The sequence below is a fragment of the Vulpes vulpes genome, chromosome 6 (assembly GCF_048418805.1).
Source record: "Vulpes vulpes isolate BD-2025 chromosome 6, VulVul3, whole genome shotgun sequence".
NCBI lineage: Eukaryota > Metazoa > Chordata > Mammalia > Carnivora > Canidae > Vulpes > Vulpes vulpes.
Genome location: NC_132785.1, coordinates 59,747,141 through 59,770,004, shown reverse-complemented (window position 1 = coordinate 59,770,004; position 22,864 = coordinate 59,747,141). Strand labels below are relative to the sequence as shown.

At 45.7% G+C, this 22,864-nt stretch overlaps 1 long non-coding RNA gene across 2 annotated transcripts in view; it reads right to left on the bottom strand.

The window, feature by feature from the left end:
- Positions 1–554: 554 nt before the first annotated feature.
- The window catches only part of LOC112927459 (uncharacterized), a 587,636-nt gene continuing 565,326 nt past the window's right edge, over positions 555–22,864 (bottom strand). For both annotated transcript variants that reach the window (XR_012002062.1, XR_012002063.1), the window contains 3 exons: positions 12,939–13,236; positions 11,879–12,022; positions 555–1,131 (listed from right to left, as the gene is read on the bottom strand). This is a non-coding gene — a long non-coding RNA (uncharacterized lncRNA). The remainder of the gene's footprint in view (positions 1,132–11,878; positions 12,023–12,938; positions 13,237–22,864) is intronic.

Below are 22,864 nucleotides of genomic sequence, written 5' to 3'. Positions count from 1 at the left end.
TACTCTGGGATGATCCCAAAAAAGTAGAAGAGCAAGGTTGACAGACAGTAAGTGGTTAAAGTCTTACAGTTTGCTTCTATAGTTATTCCAGTAAGTTCAATGACAGCAAACATGAATCATCATGGAAATAAACCACCTGTCATACTAATAAATATGCCATCCTACACATCCAGAGTGAGGTCACCTGAGTTTCTAATGGAATGTCGGTGGCTCTTCAGCAAGGTACATGTTATATATTTAGTTATTTCCCTGGATACTCTTTAAAAAAAAAACAACGGGAAGTCTGATTAAATAACTATTTCTATTAGTTTCTTATTAATTGAACACAAGTCTCAAATAACAAGAGTGATATTTTCCAAGGAATTAGTACAAAGAATAAACCATTTCAATTAACTTACCCCCAGAATCTTGATCATTCTTGGTACTCTACATTTTCCTTTTCCTTTAGTTAAATTTAATTTGGCCAAAAAATAGAACATTAAGTGGACATACTAACAATGAGCAACAGGAGAGTTCCTTTTACGATAAAAATAATTTCTAAATTTTACCCAAAATTGTTTATGAGATACTCCCAATTTATTGGCAAAGTAGACTCAACTCACATTTTTGCTGAATCGATTCTTCATTAATTATATAATACTCCAAAAGTAAATATGTAAAAATACAGTGTGTGCATATCAAGTTTACATGCATGTAGAATGTTCGCAGTTATACTGAATTTACTATAAACAATATTCTCAGCAGTGTCTTTTTTCTTGCTATTATCAAAAGATGAAATATGATTTCTAAGTTTTGTAACTTTACTTGTAGAAATCTTGTCTCTAAGATGTTAACATGGACCATTTAAAGATACTGTATTTAAAATTAAAAATGTTTGCAAATGTTTTATTGTAATATTTTTGACCAAGGTGTGACTCCACAGATTTTTAAAGCTATGAGTCAATCATAGAAGTCAACAAATCTGGAAAGAATTCCATTCTTGCTCCGCAGAAAGCACTTTCAGGGGCTGTAGCTTCTTGCTCAGGTCTGCTGTTTGTTTGTTGTGTTCAGATGGCAGTGGTGGCGGCAGTGGCGGTGGTGGTAATGCCTCCCAAGGGAAGGGGAACAGCCGAAAAACACCCAAACGCTGACCTGAAATTTGAAAATGACAGGAAAGGGTTGCTTGGGGCCTGTGTGGACATTACACAATAACCTTTTGTGAATTACATTTCATCATGATCTAACATTTGTAGCCAGATTCCTCAAAAGTTATTTGAGAGTTCATTTAAGATTGCCAACTGCGATCACAATACAGCAATTAGGCAGAATTAAAGTTAAAATGGAGAGAAAATGAAGCAAGCAATAAAATACAATGCGCACTGCCACCCCACCCCCACTGCGCATTCTCCTGGAAGAAAAGGAGCCTTGATAATACATCATCTTCCAAAAGCAACTGTAACAGGGCAGGTTCTGCTCTGCCTCCCCCTAACCCTTGCGCTCAGCATTTCCGTCTTTGCCTTTCCTCTTCCATTTCCTGGAGGAGCGGCAGTAAAGGTGAAGGCTGCCCCACGGAGCCAGCCACAATCGGGAGCCACGTGGGTCACTTAAAATGTCCCAAAAGCCACATTTTTAAAAAGTGGAAGAAGCAAGTGAAATTAACTTCAAAAATGTGTTTATTTTACCCCATATATCTGAAATACAGTCATTTCTGAATGAAAACAAGATTTTTAAATGATCGGTGAGGTAGTGTATGTGCTTCTTTCCCATCACATTTTGAACAGCTGGTGTCTTGCATGCTCATTGCACACCTCCACGTGGACTGGCCATGACTAAATATGCTCAGGGGCCGCAGGGCACAGAGTGTGGGTGGGCGGCCAGGGAGAACACACTGGGAGAAAGAACAAACGTGGAAGCACGAGAAACAGTGGTAACGCAGGCCCCTCTGGCAAGCTCAGAAGGACCTGCTCTGAAAGCCCAGGTCAAGAAACAATCCACACTTGTCCTCCACAGACATCACTTTACCGCTGATGTGTTGAATTCTGTAAAGATCAGCTCACTCATCCTTGTGTGTGTAGCCAACAGAGTATTCTTCCCAGAGTGTGGTTTCCCTGCCATGAGGAGCCAGGGGTCACTGGCCACAGCCCCCCTCAGCCAGCCTGTGCCGCAGGACCCCAGGATCCCCAGGCGCCTCTGGGTGTTTGTATGAACGTGAGTGCACACTGCGTGCGTTGGGTGGGGCTGTGAGTGTGAGGGTGTGTGAGGATGTAGCGCAGCGGGGAGCAAGGTAGGCGCATCCAGGCTCACAGCCCAGGGTTAGAGGCCTGGCCGTCCCGGGAGCCGCCTCTGCCAGGAACAGGCCCATGTGGGCCACTGCAGCTTTCCTGTGGGCCATTCGTTCCACCCATGGCCAGGGCCTCATCAGTCCTTCAGCAAACCTATTTTGGATACTCCCAATGAACCAGATGCTGTCCACACCCCGGAGAGATCCCTGCAAAAACTTGGTCTCCCCTGGCTGGACCCACATCATCCTGTGTGTGTACCACAGGCAGGATCTCCGAGCACCTGTGGCTTCCAGCCCTGCCCCAGCTGTGGTGGACCTGGTGGGAGAGGTTGGGCACATGGACGCGGGAAGACATGGGAAGACACTCAGACACGTCCATGAGCAGCAGCAGGGTCCAAGTCCTACAGTTTTCCAGGGAGAAAAAGGAGTGTTCTAGGTCACCTCCTAAAGGTGACACATTTAACCAGATTACTGGGCTGGGCCCATCCCACCTGCCCTCCCAGCCCCAAACAAGACACACCAACAGGGCCTCCTCTCCATTTACTTCTGGTTCTCCTTATGTTTACAAACACTGTATTTGTTTGCACCCCTTCCAAATCCTACCCTTCAGTTTGTCAAGAAATCAGAGGCACCCGAAGAGGCTTTGAGGGGTGCCAGGGGGCCTCTGGCACCAGGGAAGACTTGGCCCTGGGGCGCCTTCCATCTGCACATGTGCTTCTCAGCTCGGGGCTGGGAATGACCTAGAGCCTTTCTTGGTGTTGACTGCCTTCTGGGAAAAACTTCAGCCCAGGATGAGGAAGCGAGAGGATGGATCTACACGGAATCCTGAGTAAAGAGGCAGACGGACATATTAACATAGGTCGGTGGTTGGAGGAGGGAAGCAGACTTCGCCAACACTGGGCCCTCCCTCGGACCTGGACCTGACCTCGGGGGTGCAGTGGGATGCAGGGGGATGCCCTGGGCCTGCCAGCACAGCCTGCCCCTCCTGCCCATGGTTCTGGAAAATAAGGTCACCCTGGAAGGTGGGGATGTGAGCACAAGGCAGGGAGGAGAGGGAGAAGCATGGTGACCGCAGCCCTGGGAGTAGCAGTCCCTGCGGCTGGGACCACGTCTGGTGGTGCTCAAGGATAGTGAGCTGTTTGTAGCAGCGCTGCTGAGGAGTGCTGCCTGGTATAACTCGTTTGTTTTGGGGCACAACTACTCTAATATGTGTTGTTCTGCGTTCAATCTAAAGAAAAAAAACTTCAAGAACTCTCAGTGCGTTATCCCTGGCGCAGAAGATGCTGTCTTTGTTAGATGCACTCCACCTGTTCCGCTGGCTGCTCTTGGTGGTTTAAACTTGCCAGGAACACTTAGAAAATGCAAAAAAAAAAAAAAAAAACCCACCCTCATAATCTCAGTCACTTGAGCCAGACGTCTGAGCTCTGAACCTCAAGGAGGTTTTTCAGTTTGCGAATTCACCAGAAAGAGAACTATGGATCGTCAGTGGCTGTCACTTGCGGCCCTGCCCCTTCCCCTCCCGACAGAAGGGGATCTGGAGTTTGAAACTTGTCACGGAGAAGAGAGACCTTTGCCGAGAAGGCTGCTAATGAATTCGGATTGTATAGTGTTCAAAATCTGATGTTTTGCAATGATGACATTAGTGTGGCAAGCGAGGATCCAGGGCGACAAGTCTGCGCAGCTGCTCTGCGCTTTGAAATGCCCAAGACAATGGGCGCAGTGTTCCCGGGGCCTCGCCTCTCTCCTCCATCTGCATAGTCTGTTCTGCCTGACTGACCAGCGGGTCTGTCGCAGGGATCAGCATTGTTCACAGATCACTTCAAGATGGCCGGGATGACAAGATTCAGGTGAGAGATGAAGTGGGGTGATTCCCCAAGGCCACAACAAAAAGCTGCCCTGGGAACCTCGGTGGGGGCGGGGCTTGCCCGCTGGAAGGGCGGATTTACTAGTTTGCCTTTAGAGACCTCATCAAGCTGTTGGAGAGGAAAATTGAAGACTTGGGATTTTAACAGGACTTTACAATGCACTAGTTGGGGGGTAATTTGGGGTCTTCCTTTATGCAAAAATCCAATAATTTATGGCATTTTTATTTCAGGGTGCGCCGTTGCTCTTAGAATTCTCCGAGTCTGCCAAAAGGGAAACAGTTTCCTTCTCTGAGGCCAAAAACTGTCACCAACGGAGACTGAGTTTCTCTTTTCCAAAAACACCATTTTGAAAAGTGGCTTTTGGTGCTCCCTTGGCTGGCAAATCTGAGTTGAAGCAAACAGAATGAGTTTACTTCCAAGTTACCAGACACATGGCACTTGGCTTCCCAAGTCAGGGTCACACTTGAGTCCGCGGGCGAATCACACGCACAGAGAACCGCCACCACCGTGCGGACTCCATTGCACACGGCTGTTTTCACTTCGGTCGTGCCTTCCCCGAGAGCGCGGCTCCATCCGCAGATGCATTTCGCCCCCAGCTCAGGGGCAGAGTGGGGCCTGCGGCCCGGGGGGCGCCTCCACACCCCAGGGCCTCTCCGTGGAGACTTCACTCACGGGAGCGCAAAGATTGCCAATAACCTGCAGGTGCCGGGACGCAGCTGGAGGGACCGCAGGTAGCAGGGGCAGGGCGTTGTGAAGCTACAGCGACCCCCAGAAAGGCAGGGAGAGCAGAAAATAAGGGGTGGGGGCATGCTTTCTCCCACATCAGAGGACGTGATTCTGGCACCGACAACTCCCCCGCCGCGTGGACCCGGAGGCCGCCCGAGCAAGCCCTAGCGCCGCGCCCCGCCGCGCCCCGCAGGGCCCCAGGACGCCCCCTCCCGCCGCTCCCCCGCTCGCTCCCTCCGCCTCCCGCCGCTTCCCGCCACCCGTCCGCGCACTAGCGAGCCCTGCGGAAGGCGCCCTGCGGCCCGCGCGTGGGCACCAGGCCCGGGCGCACCCGCACGCGGCCCCGCCAGCGCCGGGAGGCACCTCCCCGTCCCCACTGGTTTCGCTGCGGATTGCGGCAGACGCTCATCTCGGGAATATAACGATTAATCCAGCCGCAGGTTTCCAGATAAGTGATTGTGATGGAGATTGTTGGCGAGAAAATAGACAATTATCCGCTGTTAGCTTTACATAAAGATCGCATTAACTCAAATTAGTTATCAGACAAAAGAGCGTCGGCGCGAGCGCCCTGCCCCGGCCCTGCCCGCGGGGACCCCCGGGCGCAGCCAGGTCCGGCGCGCGGCCAGGGGGCGCGCACGAGGCGGACCCCGGTCCGGGCCCCGCGCGCGGACGCCAGCGCCCAGCTCGCCCGCACTCACCGCCCGGCACCTGGCGCGGGCTGGCGGCCGCCCCCCAAGGACGCCCGCGTGCCAGCTCCACCCCTGTGCCTCCTCCCCGCTCGCAGGCTCCCCGGCCTCCTCCGGGTCTGGGGCCCGCGCCCCCCGCCCCCCGCCCCCCGCCCCCCGCGGCCCTGATCCGGCCCTCCAGCGCCAGCCAGCCAGGACGTCCTCGGTTCTCCCCGAGGGGCCGGGCCGGCCCTCCTCCTGCCCCGGAATCACACTCGCAGCAAAGGCGTCCTGCCGAGTCCAGAGCCCTTCCAAGGGGCGACCCCATGACCTGCCCCACCCTCACCGGCCCTCAGGCGGCTGCCCCCGCCCGGACCCGGTCGCCAGGAGAACCGATGGGAAAGGGGACTGGGAGAGACAGGGCGCAGAGTGACCCTTGGAGCTGAGTGTCAGCGGCGGGGGGGCCTTCGGGGGCCGCAGCCACACCGGGGCAGAGACAGGGCAGTGCGGTCTGCACGCTGGGTGGACACACGTTGCGCGCTGTCTGCACGCTCGGTGGCCTCCCGCGCGCTTTTTCTCCCGTGTCCCTACTGATGTGACACGGGCATGTCGGAGCACAGATTTCCCCCACCCCGTGGGTGCAAGCGCACTGCCCTCCGCGGGCCCCAGGCCCCCGGGGACCCCACTGCCGAGGGCACGCCGGCACTCCTGAGCGGGGCGGCCTCCGGGCCCCCAGGGTCCCTGGGCCCCGCTGAATAGGGCGGATAATGACCCCCGGTTCCCAAGGCAGGCTTTCTGCTGCCTGGTGAGCTTGGATTTGTGTGGTCCAAGCCTTTCCCAGCTTGTCCCATTCTGTCACCGGGATAAGGGGCTCCCTCGGCTCGTTTGCACCTGCGTCGCTTTTGGCTCCTTCAGGAATGCGCTGAAGCTTGTAATCAGCTTTGTGAAGCCATTGAGTGCACGGCTGAGCGAAACTTCCAAAGCTCGAGGAGAACTGGCCGGCTGAATAGGAGCCAGCATGGGGCTGCTCTCCAAGCCTCCGCGCTGCCAAATTCCAGCAGAGCCCCTCACAATCGCTCCGCGCGGGCTCCGCGCTTCCCCACACTGAGAAAAGTGAGAAAAGAAAAGCGAGAATTCCAGTCACCGAGGTTAGCCGTTTGTTCCCAGATTAATGGCAAACGGCTCCTTCTCGCTGCCCTCCCCCCGACCCCCCCCCCAGCTTAGCTCCCCAGCCTAGGAAGCGTGACACAGGCAGGAGAGGCCAGTTATTGTAACTCCCCATCTGATTTCAGGTTTTCAGGGAGGGTCCCCAGCTCTGGTCCCCTAGGGAGCCTCCCACCTGGGGCCTCGGTGTAGGCCTGTGAGTTGCACCTTGCTGGGTGCTTGCTGGGGAGGAAGCCAAACCTCAGAGACCTTGGTAGTAGCAGTGCAGAGCCTCCAAACCTTTCCCTCAGGAAAGGAAAGCCACAGGCCAGTCCTACCCCTTCCCCGCCATCCCCCAGTGGCTTCGGAAAAGAGGAAAGCAGTGCTTCTCTGACACCTGAGATGTGTTTGTTTTTTCTAGACAGATGACTTCAGGACCTGAGGTGTGGTGGTGCTGATGGCTGTGGTTCTGGAGGCCCGGCTGGCAGGCCACGGTTCACTCTCCCTACCAAGGTAGATGGAGGGAAAGCCTCTCCAGGCTGGCTTTGGCTCTGTGAAAAGGTAAAGTCTTGACAGCCAGCAGATGAGCCAGCTTGCCAAAGGCAGGCGCATACTCATCAAGACAGACCAGCACCCTCTCACTGTCAGCGTGTCCAGGGCAGGGCTCTTTGGTCACACTCCATCCTCTTAGAACAGTGTCTGGCACATAGGAGGCGCCCAGGACGTCTTTGCTGAGTGAATGTTGTTCACTTTCATCTCTGAGCTCAGAGTCCGGAGGCAGGCTTTCGGGAATGTGGAATCTCTTCTCCGGATTGCGGGGAAGGTCCTCCTGACAGACAGGACTTGGAGGGAAAGAAAAGTGAAGGCAACATAATGATCTGTGCATAAAACCTGTTTACAATCAGTGTGAACTTCTTTAGCTAATGAGTTTTTCTCACCATGAACTGGAAGCCTCTACTCTTCTGCCAGCACAGATGTACCATTTTGAGGATGTGATCTGGATTTCCCTTCCCGCCAGCGAGCATAACCTCAGGCCCACAGAGGCGCTTCCTGAGACAGTGGCTTGCTTTGCTGGGTGCATCCGAATGCCTGACGGCTGCTCTGTGCTATAAATAGTCTCCTGGCCCAGGGAACAGCTTAATGGGCCTCTTTAAATACCTAGCTGATTGTAAAGCCCTGTGGAAAGTAACATTCACCCGCAGGCAGGCAAGGAGGGGAGGGCTCCCTCTGCGGATGCCCTAGGGCAGCGTTCTTGGTCACCACAGTTTCCTGAGACACGAAATGGGCAAGAATTCTCTTTCTGCACAAAAGTCGTGCGTAAGAAGCCATCCATGGGAAACGTGTCTGAGCGAGGAGAGAGCTGTACTCAGGGTTCTAGTGCTGTGCCCACGAGTACTCAGGGGCATCGGATTGTTATCAGCAGGAATGGGAAGCAAAGAAGCAAATGCTTGGTCCTGTCTTAAAGCACATCAGACAGCTCTGCTCAGGAGCACACAGCTCAGAACCCCTAAAAGGGGAAAATGAGAGAATTTGGGGTTCAGAGAGAAGTTCAGTATCTCTCTGTGCCAAGGCTTTGTGCATTCATTCCTGGATGCTAACGTGCTTTAAACATCCCAAATTCAGACCACCCATTTGACATGTTAAGTTTAGTGTTTTTATTGTAAAGTTTGATGTGTTGTTTTCAGCAGCCTTTCACCTTCCAAACATTCTCGGTAACAAGTCAGGGGGATATGCAGTAATTCAGAAATTAGTGAAATTTTACTCTTGGTGGGGGTGTTGGATTAAGAGGCTGGGAGAGTGTGAAACAAGTCAACGTGTAATTGTATGATAAGGCTCTCACGAGGAATTTATTGGCCAAGTTGCTATTTCTATTCCTTCCTAATCTCGTTTAGCACATTCATTCTCTGCAATCTGTCTGCATAATCTTCTGTGGCAGAATGGCAGCCAATAGAAGCATGCATGTTTGGAGAGAAGAGGAAATATGCAGAAGCGTGATAAACTGATGCTAATTATCCATATTTAGGACACTGAGTGCAGAAGATCAAGGTTTACAAATAACAAACCAGAGCCAATGATGATGGCTTCCTCGTGTGGAGTATGTTGGAGCAGACCAGATAAGGGTTTCACGGGCAGGAGAGATTTATTGGTCAAAGGGTTCACCTTCCACTTTTCCATAGCAGTAAATTATTTAGGCTAAATTCACCAGAACATTACTCTTTTATTTGGCCATGTGCCATGACTTGCTCTCTCTTTGTGTCCTTTCATTGCAAATCCTTGTAGTGTAACATCGGTTGATAAGGGACAGATAATTGAAGTAATAGGTAATTCCCTTTAAATGGTACGGATAGGACGGTGAGGTTGATGCCACCGGGAGGAACACAACGAGGTAAGGGGCAGAGGGGCTGACAGTGAGGCAGCAGTGACCTGACCATTGAACCAGCCCTCTGCCAGAGACGAGGTGGACAGTCACCTGTGGACATGCATGTGTGTCCTCTGCCCCACCAGCTGGCAAGCTGTGGTAAGAAGCAGGGGTGGGAGCATTGAGCCAGTGTCTGCTTTCTTGCATGGAATCCTTATCATTTAAACATTTAAAAATCTAAACATGTTCTTTCTCTTCTCTCTATTGAGCCCATACCACCTCCAACTGACCTAATAATGTTTAAAATTGGCTTCCAATCCTCTCCAAGACTTCTGGCTTTGAGGAGAGACGCAGAAAGAATTCAGCCTGGAAATACCGCGTGGCACGGTTGAGGGGTCAGTGGTAGAGATTTTTCTGCATTACAATAATTGCCTTGTAAAGTTTCCAGAAAACAAGCACAAATATAGCTCAGTATTTAGCTGCACATTTGAATGCTCATCTTGAAATTTAAAATATTAATTAAATCCCATTCAAGGATACTAACTGGGTGATTCTTTTTTTTTTTTTTGACTCATCATCACATTTGGTACCAGTTGGGAAACTGATCTCCATGCTTCATCTTTTGAGAGTCTTTGGGAGTTTTCATTTGTAACTCTTTCAGTTGGTGATGGACAAGGCAAGAGGAACCCTCTGTCAAATACCCATTGCAATCCAGTGTGAACCACTTGTAAATACAAGACTTTTTAGAATAAAAATAGCCATGCTGGGACGCCTGGGTGGTTCAGGGGTTGAGTGTCAGCCTTTGGCTCAGGGAGTTCCGGTATCAGGGTATCCGGGTATCGGTATGGAGTCCCACATTGGGCTCTCTGCATAAAACCTGCTTTTCCCTCTGCCTGTGTCTCTGCCTCTCTCTCTCTCTCTCTCTCTTTCTGTGTGTCTGTCATGAATAAATAAATAAAATCTTTTAAAAAATAAAAATAAAAACAGCCATGCTGAAGTTTGGGGATATAATTTATAATTCCCACATAAAGAAGTATTAGGGAAGAATATGTGATCTTTGACACACAATTTCTCCTCACCCTAAACCATATGGACAAGAAATTATCTACAGGTTAATCCCACACACATGCACTTGTTTTTCTCAACAAGCCTAAGACACCATTTATTATAGGATGCATCTTTATTTTGTGTGCCACCATGAAAAGAAACAACTTACAATTGTCACTGGTGGTAATGATGTGTGCAGATTCCAGAGATGATAAAACTAAAAATGTGTGTCTTGAACCAAGGAAATACAGTACATACAGTTGTGCTAGTTGGATGATGAGTTTGTAACATTTTGCCTACGATACTTTCAGAATTACCCACTATTCTGTAGAAATTAACTTTGTTAAAAATTAACAGATGTGTTAAAATAATATGTAGTCAACACATGCAACACACACTCTATAGTTATATGTAATTTAAAAATGTAGAATTGAGACAATTATCCATTCAACTCACAAAAAAAAGAAAGAAAAAAAGAAAAAAGGAAAAACATTCTTTCATCGATAATAATCTAACAATCGCGGGTAAAGATCTGATTGCTACTGTTTCTAGAAATTACCGAGGCTACAGAGAGGATTCAATTCTTTAATTTATGTGATGCATGCACATTCCCCTCAAATCAGTGTTACCTCACACACACACACACATATATATGATATATATATATATATCATATATATCATATATATATATGTATGTTTGGTGTCAGCCAAAGTGAAGTGAATAATTTTTTTAAAAGATTTTATTTATTTATTCATGATAGACATAGAGAGAGAGAGGCAGAGACATAGGCAGAGGGAGAAGCAGGCTCCATGCTGGTAGCCTGACGTGGGACTTGATCCTGGGACTCCAGGATCACACCCTGGGCCCAAGGTGGTGCTAAACCGCTGAGCCATCCAGGGATCCCCTGAAGTGAATAATTTAGGCTTGGTGTATATGGTTTGGTTTGTTTCTGGTACTCCAGACAGGGAGAGAGGGGTGTTGATCTGGATGATTTCCCAGGATCAGGTCTTCTCCCAGAGATACAGAATTTTTACCTATGTGCTTTCAACAATGCCCAAACTCTACCTATAGATACTCCCTGGTCCCCAAACCCCTCTTTTTCCCTCACCGACAACTGCTGATCTGTGAAACTAGCCTCTGTGATGAAAAGAGGGTTCAGTCCAGAGAGAGCAACAATCATTTTCAAAGGAACCAGTTAAACAACTTACCAGTGAATTTTTAAATTTTAATTTCTTTTTAAGATTCAATTTAGCGTTTTTTTTTTTTTCTTCTTTTAATTAGCTCATGTTCATACATTTGCATGGAGGCAAATTTTTATCCCACTAAAAGCTTACTTTGGAGGAATGTGGAAAAGCAAAATGGGGTAAAGCCACCCAACCAACAGACCTAGGATTTTAAATGTGGCTGCTGTCACCTCCTCCCTGGCTGTGCAGCATGCAGTGTGCCCGCATGCACATGTGTGTATGTGTGTATGCACATGCACCCACATACTCACTGACCCAGCTCGGGGAGAAAGCATGGAGAGGGAAAGTCACAGAGAGATGATTGAAGGAAGTAGGATATAGTGCAACTCTGAGTTAGTTAGTGTCTTTCTGGAGACCCTCTCTGTCCATCCTTGCACAGGTGTCAATGGGAGCCATGTGCTTGACTCCCACTCTGGGGGCTTTTTCTCACATTAAAGTGACTGGTTAGTTTGGTGTTCCTATCCTTTCTTTCCAGAACCTTCCTCCCCACCCCACCCCCGTATCAACTAACATCAAATATTTATTCAGTGCATGCATACTTCATTAAGCACCTCTGCCATAAATACCTTGTTCCCATTGAATCCTCAAATAACGCAGAAGATGGCTTTCTGTGTTCATCTTCCTGGACCACTTTAGCGAAGGCATCTCGGCCCCTTTAAAAATGTCTGAGAGCTGGATTGCTTATCTGTGGGCAGTATACATTGAGGTATCTGAAACAAACACAGAACTCCAATTATTGTTTGCCTGTGAACTGGTTAGCAAGATGATTACAAGATACAGTAAATACACTTGGCATGTTGAAACATACTTTCAGCTCCAATGACTTCAAATAGCTTCTAAGTAAAACAAATAAACAGAATAATGGTGGGATTTATTTGGAATTATTCATTATGAGACTACCCAAGGCATGACATTTCCAATCACGTCTTAATTTTCTTTTTAGGAGCAGAAAGGGTTTTCATATCTTGACATATTCACCACCCTGGGCCTGAGGCAGTTATCTCTCTGGCTCTTTCTATGGTTCCAAATGCTGATGGCATGCTGTGGGGTCTTTTGCGGATCATGCATGGTTTGCTCTGGCTTCTACACATTAAAAGTGAAATAAATACGCAGGCTGACTGTCCTAGATTATGATCTATGAGTTGATGTGTTAAATGAGCCCGTTGCTTTAAAGGTTATAAATGACAAGATTTTTACTATTACAAGTAATTTATAGCTATTTCCTGTTTGACGTGACAGATCCTCCTGGCGAAGTCCAAATTTGTCTGCTTGACATACATTTATTTTAACATTCTCTTTTTCTCCAAATTCTAGAGTATTAACTACTGTTTTCCTGGGTGTCAATTTGCACCTGTGGGGTCTACCTCTTGAGGCTTCAATGAGGTCCCCTGGCCTCTACTCCAGATGGCTGCCTGCATTTGAGCAGCTAATGTGGATGATTACTGGCATATTTACTGTAATTTATAAAAATCACAGGAAATGACATTTTTATTAGTCACTGACTCCACTATCACCAACCGCAATGGGTGTTATGCATACAAATCCATTTTAAAAATTGTTCTCCCTAAATCAGAAGCTCTTCCCAGTCTTTAATTCTGTGAAATGATCATGTTTCACTTTGCTTACTGCGGATGAGGTTGCAGAGGAGCTCAGGCTTCAGCTTATGTCTTATGGCCCGGAACTTCTTGTGTGAAGATGGGAATTAGGGTCAGAGAAGTGGCCTCCCAGACTGAGAGAAAGCTCCAGGAGTGTGCAGGCCTGAGAATGGAGGGGAGCGAGGAGCCCGGGCCTGGAGCCAGGCGGCAGCCCACAGACACTCCAGTTCACGGTGAGGATGACACGCACGCAGCTGCCATTGTCACAGTGGTGTATGCTGGTATTCACACCCCCGGTCCAGTGACAGAGCTGCTGGCTGGTGATGATTCTGTACAGAGACAGAACATGGTACTGAGAAAACTCACTGAGTCTTGCTTCCCCCGTTCCTCACTCCATGCCCTCACAAAGGCCTTGCTTATCTCAGAAGGGAGGGCATGGATTGAATCTTAAAGCCTGAATAGGAATGAGATGTCTCTCATGGGCTAGGGCAGAAGACACAGAATTTGCTACCTGCCAAGATATTAGGGTTTTGGGTATTAGGAGGTGGAGTGCATTTGAGGGAACAGCAGAAAATAAGACTGGAAACAAGGGCAGGAACCACCACAAAGAGCCTTGAATGTCACACTCACAAAAAGAGTTATCTTCACTCCATAGGCAACCAAAAACACTGAAGGATGATCATCCTTTGGGAGGTATTGAGTACTCGGTTCCAGAGTCAGAAGTGGCAGTCGAAACCATAGAGTCCATCAGAAAATGGACGATCTCCCAAGAAGAGGAATGGTGGTGAAGACCCCATCTGGGAAGCATGGCGTTCCACAGAAGAAATGGGAAAGAAGCAGGGAGCAGTGGGTGCAGAGGAGGTCATGTCAAGAATATCAAGAAGGAAGAGCTCCCAGACATCTGCAAGACCAGAAAACCAAGTTGGTCAAAGTCACCCAAATGTTCCCTGTTTGGGGGGGAAGTAGGAAGTCATCCTTTCCTGTAACCAGACAGCCTGCAGTGGGATGGTGGGTCACAGAGCACACCCAGGAAGGTGAGCAGAAGACAGGAGAGCAAAAGGCTCGAGGCCCAGATATCTTCACTGTGAGGGGAGGTTGTGTTAGCATGTCTACACACAGGAGACCGGCACACATCACCAGCTGGAAGCAATGGGCAAGCAACACTAGTGACCACAAACATTTGCAAATATCTGTGGGGCCAGGATGACCCGGACCCTAGAACACAATGGAGAAGAGCCTTTACCACGAACAGGTAGAGTGGCAGAGAAAGAAAGGGGCTTGTTGACGCTCATTTGTTCATACACTCATTTCTAGATACAAAGTGTGTTGTTTGGTCTCAACAAAGTGGAGGCAGAGGCTTTTAACGCCCATGTTACAACAAGAAAACTGAGGCTCAGGGGAACCCAGCGAATATGCAGGAAGCCAACATCGAAACTTATACCTGCATGACTGAAATGTTCCTAACGGGCCACCACACTCCCTCAGTGGGACCTCTGAGCGGGGAGGAGAGGCATCAGTGAGAGACACAGACAAGATATGGATCACACATATCAGTGGAGCATCGATGGAGTCTTTGGTGAGACATTGGTGAGTCACTGTAAATCACTGATGAGTCAGTCATTGATGAGACACTGATGAGATATTGCTGAGTCATTAATGAGTCATCAATGAGTCACTGGTGAGAGACATTGATCAGACATTGACACTGCTCACATAGGATGTGAATAGAAAAACCATCCTGACAGGTGTCTCTGCTTTGGAAAAAGCAGCCAATTCATCTGAAAGAGGAAGAAAAGGTATGGCGGGTTAAGCTGCTTGAGGGGAGCACTGGACAGATTGAGGGAGCAGAGCTCAGGAATGGAAGAAAAATCTGACCAGGGCAGGTCTCAGAGTGCAGCTGACTTTTCAGATTAACTAAATGGAATATACCATGAACTTGTGAGGAAACACAGCACAGATAATTTCAATTGGATTGAGGATTAGAGATAGTAGGATATGGTTGTCTCAAGCCCAGGGTGGGTGAGATAGATGCCCCCTTCGACTGGAAGGTCTCTTAGGGGGCAGCCTGGTGGAGGTCAGGGAAGAGATGGGATATGTTGTGTTGTGGGTAGAACATGTCACTATTAAAGCGCAATTCTGTCTCTAGTGGAGCTGCCTTGCAGCTTCAGGATGAGGGAAGTTGGTGTGGAAGAAAGCTGAGACAGACATAGGGGGCAAGAGTGAAAGACCAAGAGAGACTCAAGGAGGAGGAGGAGGAGGAAGGTGAGAAGGAAGCTGGAGGGATGTAGAGAAGTGGGGAGCGGGGAGCTGGAGTGGCTGGCGGCATGTCCTGGTACGTGGGGCCCCAGGTCCCGGGTGCTGCACAGGCTGCTCGGCGTTGTTCTCCGCCCGTGACCGTTACCAAGACCTAATTAACAAACCGTCTGCTGTGTGCGAGTAAGAATCAGACCTAACAAATGTTTGTGGAGGACCGACAAGTTCTCAGTGTCTCAGGAATGAGACCCTCTCTAGTTCTCAAAACAATTCTTCAAGTTAGACGGCATTTTGCCATCCTTCCTATGAAGAGACTAACTCAGGGAAATTGGGGGTTTTCCTTGGTTTCTACAGCTAGTAGTAGCACAATTAGGCCATTGTCAGCACTCTTTCTACACCCGGGCTCCTACTGGAAGGTGTACACACGTGCATCTAGTGCAGTGTGGTGTGAGGCAGGATCTCACCAAGCACCACGGGACATGAGATGAAGGTCAAGCGCTGCGAGCCTTCAGGAAATGTGCAAGTGCTATTATGGTCACAAGGACTCTGCAGAAAAGCTACAGGGAACCTCTGTATCTCTTGGGTTGAAATACAGGAGGAGTTCTTAACTGCTTTGTGACATCACTGCAACTGACAGTCTGGTGAAGCCATGAACCCCTTCTCAGGATAATGCTTCTAAATGTATAAAATAAGATGCATAAAAGGAACTGAGTTATTATTTGGAAGACTGATAGATTAAGGGAAAGAATCAAGAATGTATGTTCTGACTTTCTATACTAACTCTACCACTGGGCAACCAAATAGGTGATGGGGATGTTTTCCTTATCAAAATATTACAATAATACATTATAAGAAATGATAGACTTAAGCCATTTTGTAACCCCTAATGGACTAATGGATCTAAACATTGAAGATGAATGGTTGCTAACAGAAATAACCAGAAGTAATCTTGCCTCTTCCTCTGCCCCTAAAACCTGATGGCATCAAGCATCTAGACCCAATTTCCAGTTTACGAGAAACACAGAGGAAAGAGGGACACCATGGGGATGTAACCTCATTCCAGAGTGTTAGAAACTCTACAGGGTAAACAGCCTGTGTAATGTCTAGGAACTACAATGAGATAATGCAGCATTGAAAAGGATTTGGGGGGTATAACCGGATGATGGATGCATGGGATTCTATATATCATTCAGTCTACTTTCATGTAGGTTCTGAGTTCTCCACAATAAAAAATTAAAACTACTTTTTAAGATTATCAAGGAAACAACTTACATTTTGAAATGCAAATATCAAAATATGTTTTAAAAATATTTCATGATATATAGTTAATAATTTTCCTCCATAATGTACTAAGTAATAAGATCCGTGGCAGGTCTAAAAACTATTGCAATGTCAAAGTGGCTGTGAGAATAAAACTGTACTATGAAATGAAAATACCAATTATTTCAATGGGTGACAACACCACAGGAAATGTTGTACCCCTGTGGTTTGCTGACTACATTCATAACTGAAGAAAATGCTAAATTGCAGCTGGGAGTTAATAAAAATAAAGGTGAAGATTTTTCTGTTTAAGTTCACTGGGCATTCTGAATTCTGTGCATAGAGTCCCTCGATCCCAGGTAACAGCCCCTGTTCTAAAGGCACAGGAGAGTTCTAGAATGAATACAGTGTTCTTGCCCTGAGCTAGAGCCCCATGTCTGCAATGGGGATTTGAACTGGCTTAAAAACCATGGTTCTTATCTGCTTGAGGCATTCAAGACTCTGTCCCTGGTTTTCTCTTTTCCCTCTGGAGACCAAGGCACCCTTGCTTCAGAGACAAATTTGCTCCCCTGATAGAAGTGACTTAATAGCATACCACATTCACTATACCACTTAAGACCCACTTGCAGTGATACAAAGCCATAGATTCCTAAAGAAAATTTAATGCAAATCCTGTGTTTTGCATATGCGAACAGTGATGCTTAGCCAGATCAACGGTCCAGTCCAGAAGCTCCTACACTTTCTGCGTGCATGGTGCCCTCTGCCTCTCACTCATTTTGTCACAGGTCCTAGGAGTTTTGTTTAAGTGGTTAGTTTTAATTTAAAACATTTTTTATGTACTAACAAATCTGTAGCTGTTTGGAAAAAATAATATATGTAAACTGAAGGAAGAAAGTGATATTTTTAAATACATTCTCAAATATCACCAGTCCCTACTAACAGCTTGCATGTCTGCCACTGGAATCAGATTTGGCCACCACCACTTTCCTGTCATGTTCTATGTTGTTTTTTGTGTGATGCTCACTTTTCATCACAGAAACTGCTCAAGATCCAGCTTTGCAAAGATAATGATGCTATTGTGAGAAATGCAGCACAATCAGTGTTAAACATGAACCACGTAAGGCTGGTAGTTTGAATGGTGTCCACCAGATGACAAGTATCACTGTCTCTGTTGAAAGTTGAAACTATCCTGTGGCACCTCTCTGAGTGTGCTGTGATGTCCTCAGAGAGCCAAGTTATAGCCCACGGTCACATAGGTCAGTGTACTGGATCCAGAAGAACCAATGTCTCTTGCTTGCTATCCATATTCATGGGAGAACTGTGGTCACTGTTCATGGGAGAACTGTGGTCTTCTTTTGACTTCATTTCATAAATGGGCATATGTCTAAAATAGAACCTGATGAAATCATGTGGCAAATTATTGTGTTAAATGCTGAAAATCCTCCCTATCCAAGTAAATTTAATTTATCTGGGCTTTGTCCTCTGGGCAAATTTGTTTGAGTCATAGAAAGTCCACTATTAAGATTTAAAAAAATTATAGCAGTTCTTTTAGCTGTATTTGATGGTTATTTGCATTTGCTCTTATACTTTTGGACACAATGGAAAACTGGTTCACACTAGACCTCCTACTGTTAGGAAACCATAAAACTAGACACAATATATGAAATAACTGTTTTCAGATGTTGGGCAACGAGTAGTATAAAACTGTGACCCCTGAGAGGGGAAAAGCAGATTAGGCAAGCCCATGATCACCCAGATTTCTGCATGGAGGCACTTCTCAAAGTATGCTGCAGGGAGGGGGTGCCCAGGAGAATAAGGCAGTCCTGCTAAGGTGAGCAGAGGCAGTCTGGAGATGAAGACCAAAGGGACAACTGGCGGGTAGGGCATAGGGATGTACAGAGAAGGAGTCTGGAGGTCTTCACAGACATCCCCTTGAGCACCTGGCTGGAGAGCTGGCTCTCTGTGCTAAAGCCAACGTGCTGATGTAGTAGACACAGATCAACTACCAAGGAGAAGTGAGTGATATGGAAGTTCCGGAACTTATACAGAGCTGGGAAATAATGAAGCACCAAGCAGCCAGTCTAGAAAGACCACACTGAACACACCAAGCACCAGGCTAATATCCCAGAAGAACAGGGCTACCAACAGGGTGACTCAAGCCCTAGAGGAAAGATTACTCTATAGGTGTCCTAACAAAGCTTAAGAATGAGGCTTCACAGAGCAAGTTTATCCATAAGTAAATTAGCTGCTTCAGAATTAAATTCTATACTAAGTGAAGACAGTAAAATTGGGACATTCAACAGTGTGGCATCCTACAGTGTCCAGCATACAATAAAAAATTGCCAGGCATGTAAAGAAGCAAGAAATGTGAGGGGAAAATGTGAACAGTAGGAAAATCAGTTAAAAGGAAGAGACTGCAATGACATAAATGACAGACTTTAATTTTTATTTTAAGCAGACTGCATCCAGCAAAGAGCCCAACATGGGGCTTGAACTCATGACCCTGACATCAAGACCTGAGCTAAGATCAAGAGTTGACTGCTTAACCTACCAAGCCACCCAGGCATCCCAGAATGACAGACTTTAGTACAACTATTATAAATAAGTTCAAAATTTTAAATGGAAGTATGGACATATTGTGGAACTAGAAAGGCAAAATAGAGAAATAAAAATCATTGAAAAAGAACACATGGAAATTCTAGAACTGAAACACAACCTAAAATGAAATATTTCTAATAGAAACTAAAAAAAAAAAAACACACCAAGAGAACAGATCAATGGAACTAAAAGCTGATTCCTTGGAAAGAGCAAAAATTGATAAACCTTTAGCCAGACTCATTAAAAAAAAAAAAAGATGTGGGGGTGCCTGGATGACTCAGTCAGTTAAGTGGATAAAACCTGTTTAAGATTCTCCCTCTCGGGATCCCTGGGTGGCGCAGCGGTTTGGCGCCTGCCTTTGGCCCAGGGCGCGATCCTGGAGACCCGGGATCGAATCCCACATCGGGCTCCCGGTGCATGGAGCCTGCTTCTCCCTCCGTCTGTGTCTCTGCCTCTCTCTCTCTCTCTCTGTGACTATCATAAATTAAAAAAAAAAAAAAAAAAGATTCTCCCTCTCCCTCTGCTCCTCCCCCACCACCCTACTCTCTCTAAAAAAATAAAAATAAAAAAATAGAGAGGACTCAAACAAAATCAGAAATAAAAGAGGAAAAACTAACAACCAACACCGAAGAAATACAATAATTTTAAGAGAACATTATGAAAAAATGTGTGTCAACAAATTGGACAATCTAGGAAGAAATGTTCCAGAATGATAAATTTCCAGAAACTTAGAACATCCCAGAGTTAGGAAGAAATAGAAAATTTGAGCAGACCAATTACCAACAATGAAATTGAATCAGTAGTAAAAACAAAACAAAACAAAACACACAAAAAACTTCTAACAAACAAAAGTCTAGGACCAGATGGCTTCACAGGTGAATTCCACTAAATGTTTAAAGAAGAATCCATACCTAGTCTTTTCAACCTTTTCCAAAAAATAGAAGAGGAAAGAAAACCTCCAGATTCATTATATGAGGCCAGCATTACCCTGATATCAATACCAGATAAAGACTTTACTAAAAAAGAGAATGACAGGGGTGCCTAGCTGGTTCAGTCAGTGAACTGTGTGACTCTTGATCTTGGGTTGTGGGCTTGAGCCCCCCTTTGTATATAAAAATTATTTAAAAATAAAATCTTAAAAAAAAGAACTACAGGCCAATACCTCTGATGTACATATATGAAAAAAATCCCTGACAAAATCCTAGCAAACCAAACCCAACAATATCTTAAAAAAAAATCATTCACCACAATGAGGTGTTATTTACTGTGGAATGCAAGGGTGTTTCAAAATTCATTAATCAATCAACATGATATATCACATCAACAAGAGAAAGGATAAAAACCATATGACCATTTCAGTAGGTGCACAAAAAGCATTTGACAAAGTATAACATTCATTCATGATAAAAACCCTCAACAAAGTAGGTTTAGAGGGAACATACCTCAACATAATAAAGGCCATATGTGAAAAACCCACAGCCAACATCATACTCAATGGGGAAAAACTGAGAGCTTCCCTCCTGAGGTCAGGAACAAGACAGGGATGTCCACTCTCATTACTTTTATTCAACATAGTACTGGATGCCCTAGCTGTGGCATTCAAACAACAAAAAGAAATAAAAGGCATCCAAATTGGTAAGGAAGAAGTAAAACTCTCACCATTTGCAGATGACATGATAACATATATAGAACACCCCAGAGACTCCACCAAACAACTACTGGAACTGATAAATGAATTCAGTAAGGTCCAGGATACAAAAGCATACAGAAATCTGTTGCATTTATATAGACTTATAATGAAGTGGTAGAGATTAAGAAAGCAATACCGTTTATAACTGCATCAAAAATAATAAAATACCTAGGAATAAAATTAACCAAAGTAGTGAAAGACCTGTACTCTGAAAACTATAAAACATTGATGAAATAAATGGAAGACAACACAAAGAAATGGAAAGACATTCCATGCTCATGGGTTGGAAGAACAACTGTTGTTAAAATATCCATACTACCCAAAGCAATCTACAGATTTAATGGAATCCCTATCAAAATATCAACAGTACTTTCACAGACCTAGAACAATCCTACAATTTGTATGGAATCACAAAAGACCCCAAATAGCTAAAGCAATCCCAAAAAGGAAAACAAAGCGAGAGGTATCATAATTCCAGACTTCAAGCTATAATACAAAGCTGTAGTAATCAGAATAGTATGGTACTGGCATAAAAAAAAAAAAAGACACATAGATCAATGGAACAGAACAGAAAACCTAGAAATAAACCCACAATTATACAGTCGATTAATCTTTGACAAAGCAGTAAAGAATATACAATGGGGAAAGGACAATCTCTTCAACAAATGATGTTGGTAAAACTGGACAGCCACATGCAAAATAATGAAACTGGACCACTTTCTTTCACAATACACAGAAATAAACTCAAAATAGATTAAAGACCTAAATGTGAGATCTGAAACCATAAAAATCCTAGAAGACAGCACAGGTGGTAACTTCTCTGACACTGGTCATAGCAACATCTTTCTAGATATGTCTCCTGAGGCAAGGGAAACAAGAGCCAAAATAAACTATTGGGACTTCGTCAAGATAAAAAGCTTCTTCATAGTGAAGGAAAAAATAAACAAAACTAAAAGACAACTTACCAAATAGGAAAAGATTGAAATATCTTTTGGCATATCCAATAAAGGGTTAGTATCCAAAATATATAAAGAACTTGTATACTTGGGGCACCTGGCTGGGTCAGTTGGTAGATCATGCAATTCTCGATCTTGGGGCCATGAGTTTAAGCTCATGTTGGACATAGAGTTTACAGAAGAAGAAGAAGAAGAAGAAGAAGAAGAAGAAGAAGAAGAAGAAGGAGGAGGAGGGGGGGGGAAGAGGAGGAGAACCAATACAACTTAACACCCAAAACCCAAATCATTTAATTAAAAATGGGCAGAAGACATGAACAGACATTTCTCTAAAGAAGACATACAGATCAACAACAGACACACGAAAAGAATCTCAACATCACTCATCATCAGGGAAATACAAATCAAAACCACAGTGAGGTATCACCTCACACCTGTCAGAATGGCTAGAATCAAAACCTCAAGAAATAATAAGTACTGGGATCCCTGGGTGGCGCAGCAGTTTGGCGCCTGCCTTTGGCCCAGGGCGCGATCCTGGAGACCCAGGATCGAATCCCACATCGGGCTCCCGGTGCATGGAGCCTGCTTCTCCCTCTGCCTGTGTCTCTGCCTCTCTCTCTTTCTCTGTGTTTGACTATCATAAATAAAAATTAAAAAAAAAAAGAAATAATAAGTACTGGTGAAGAAGTGGAGAAAAAGGAATCCTCTTGCACTGTTGGTGGGAATGCAAACTTGCAAACTGGTGCAGCCACTATGGAAAACAGTATGGAGGGTCCTCAAAGAATTAAAAATAGAATTACCATATGATCCAGTAATCACACTACTTTGAACCTAAAGAATACAAAAACACTAGTTTGAAAGAATACATGCACCCCTATGTTTATAGCAGCATTATCAACATCAGCCAAATTATGGAAGCAGACCAAGTGTCCACTGATAGATGAACAAAGATGTGATACACACACACACACACACACACACACACACACACACACACACAAATACAATGGAATATTATTCCACCATAAAGAGGAACGAAATCTTGCCATTTGCAAAATCATGGATGCAGTTAAAGAGTATTATGCTGAGTGAAGTAAGTCAGTCAGAGAAAGACAAATACCATATGATCTCACTCATATGTAGAATTTTTTAAAAAGATTTTATTTATTTATTTGAGAGAGAGAGAGAGAGAGAGAAAGACCA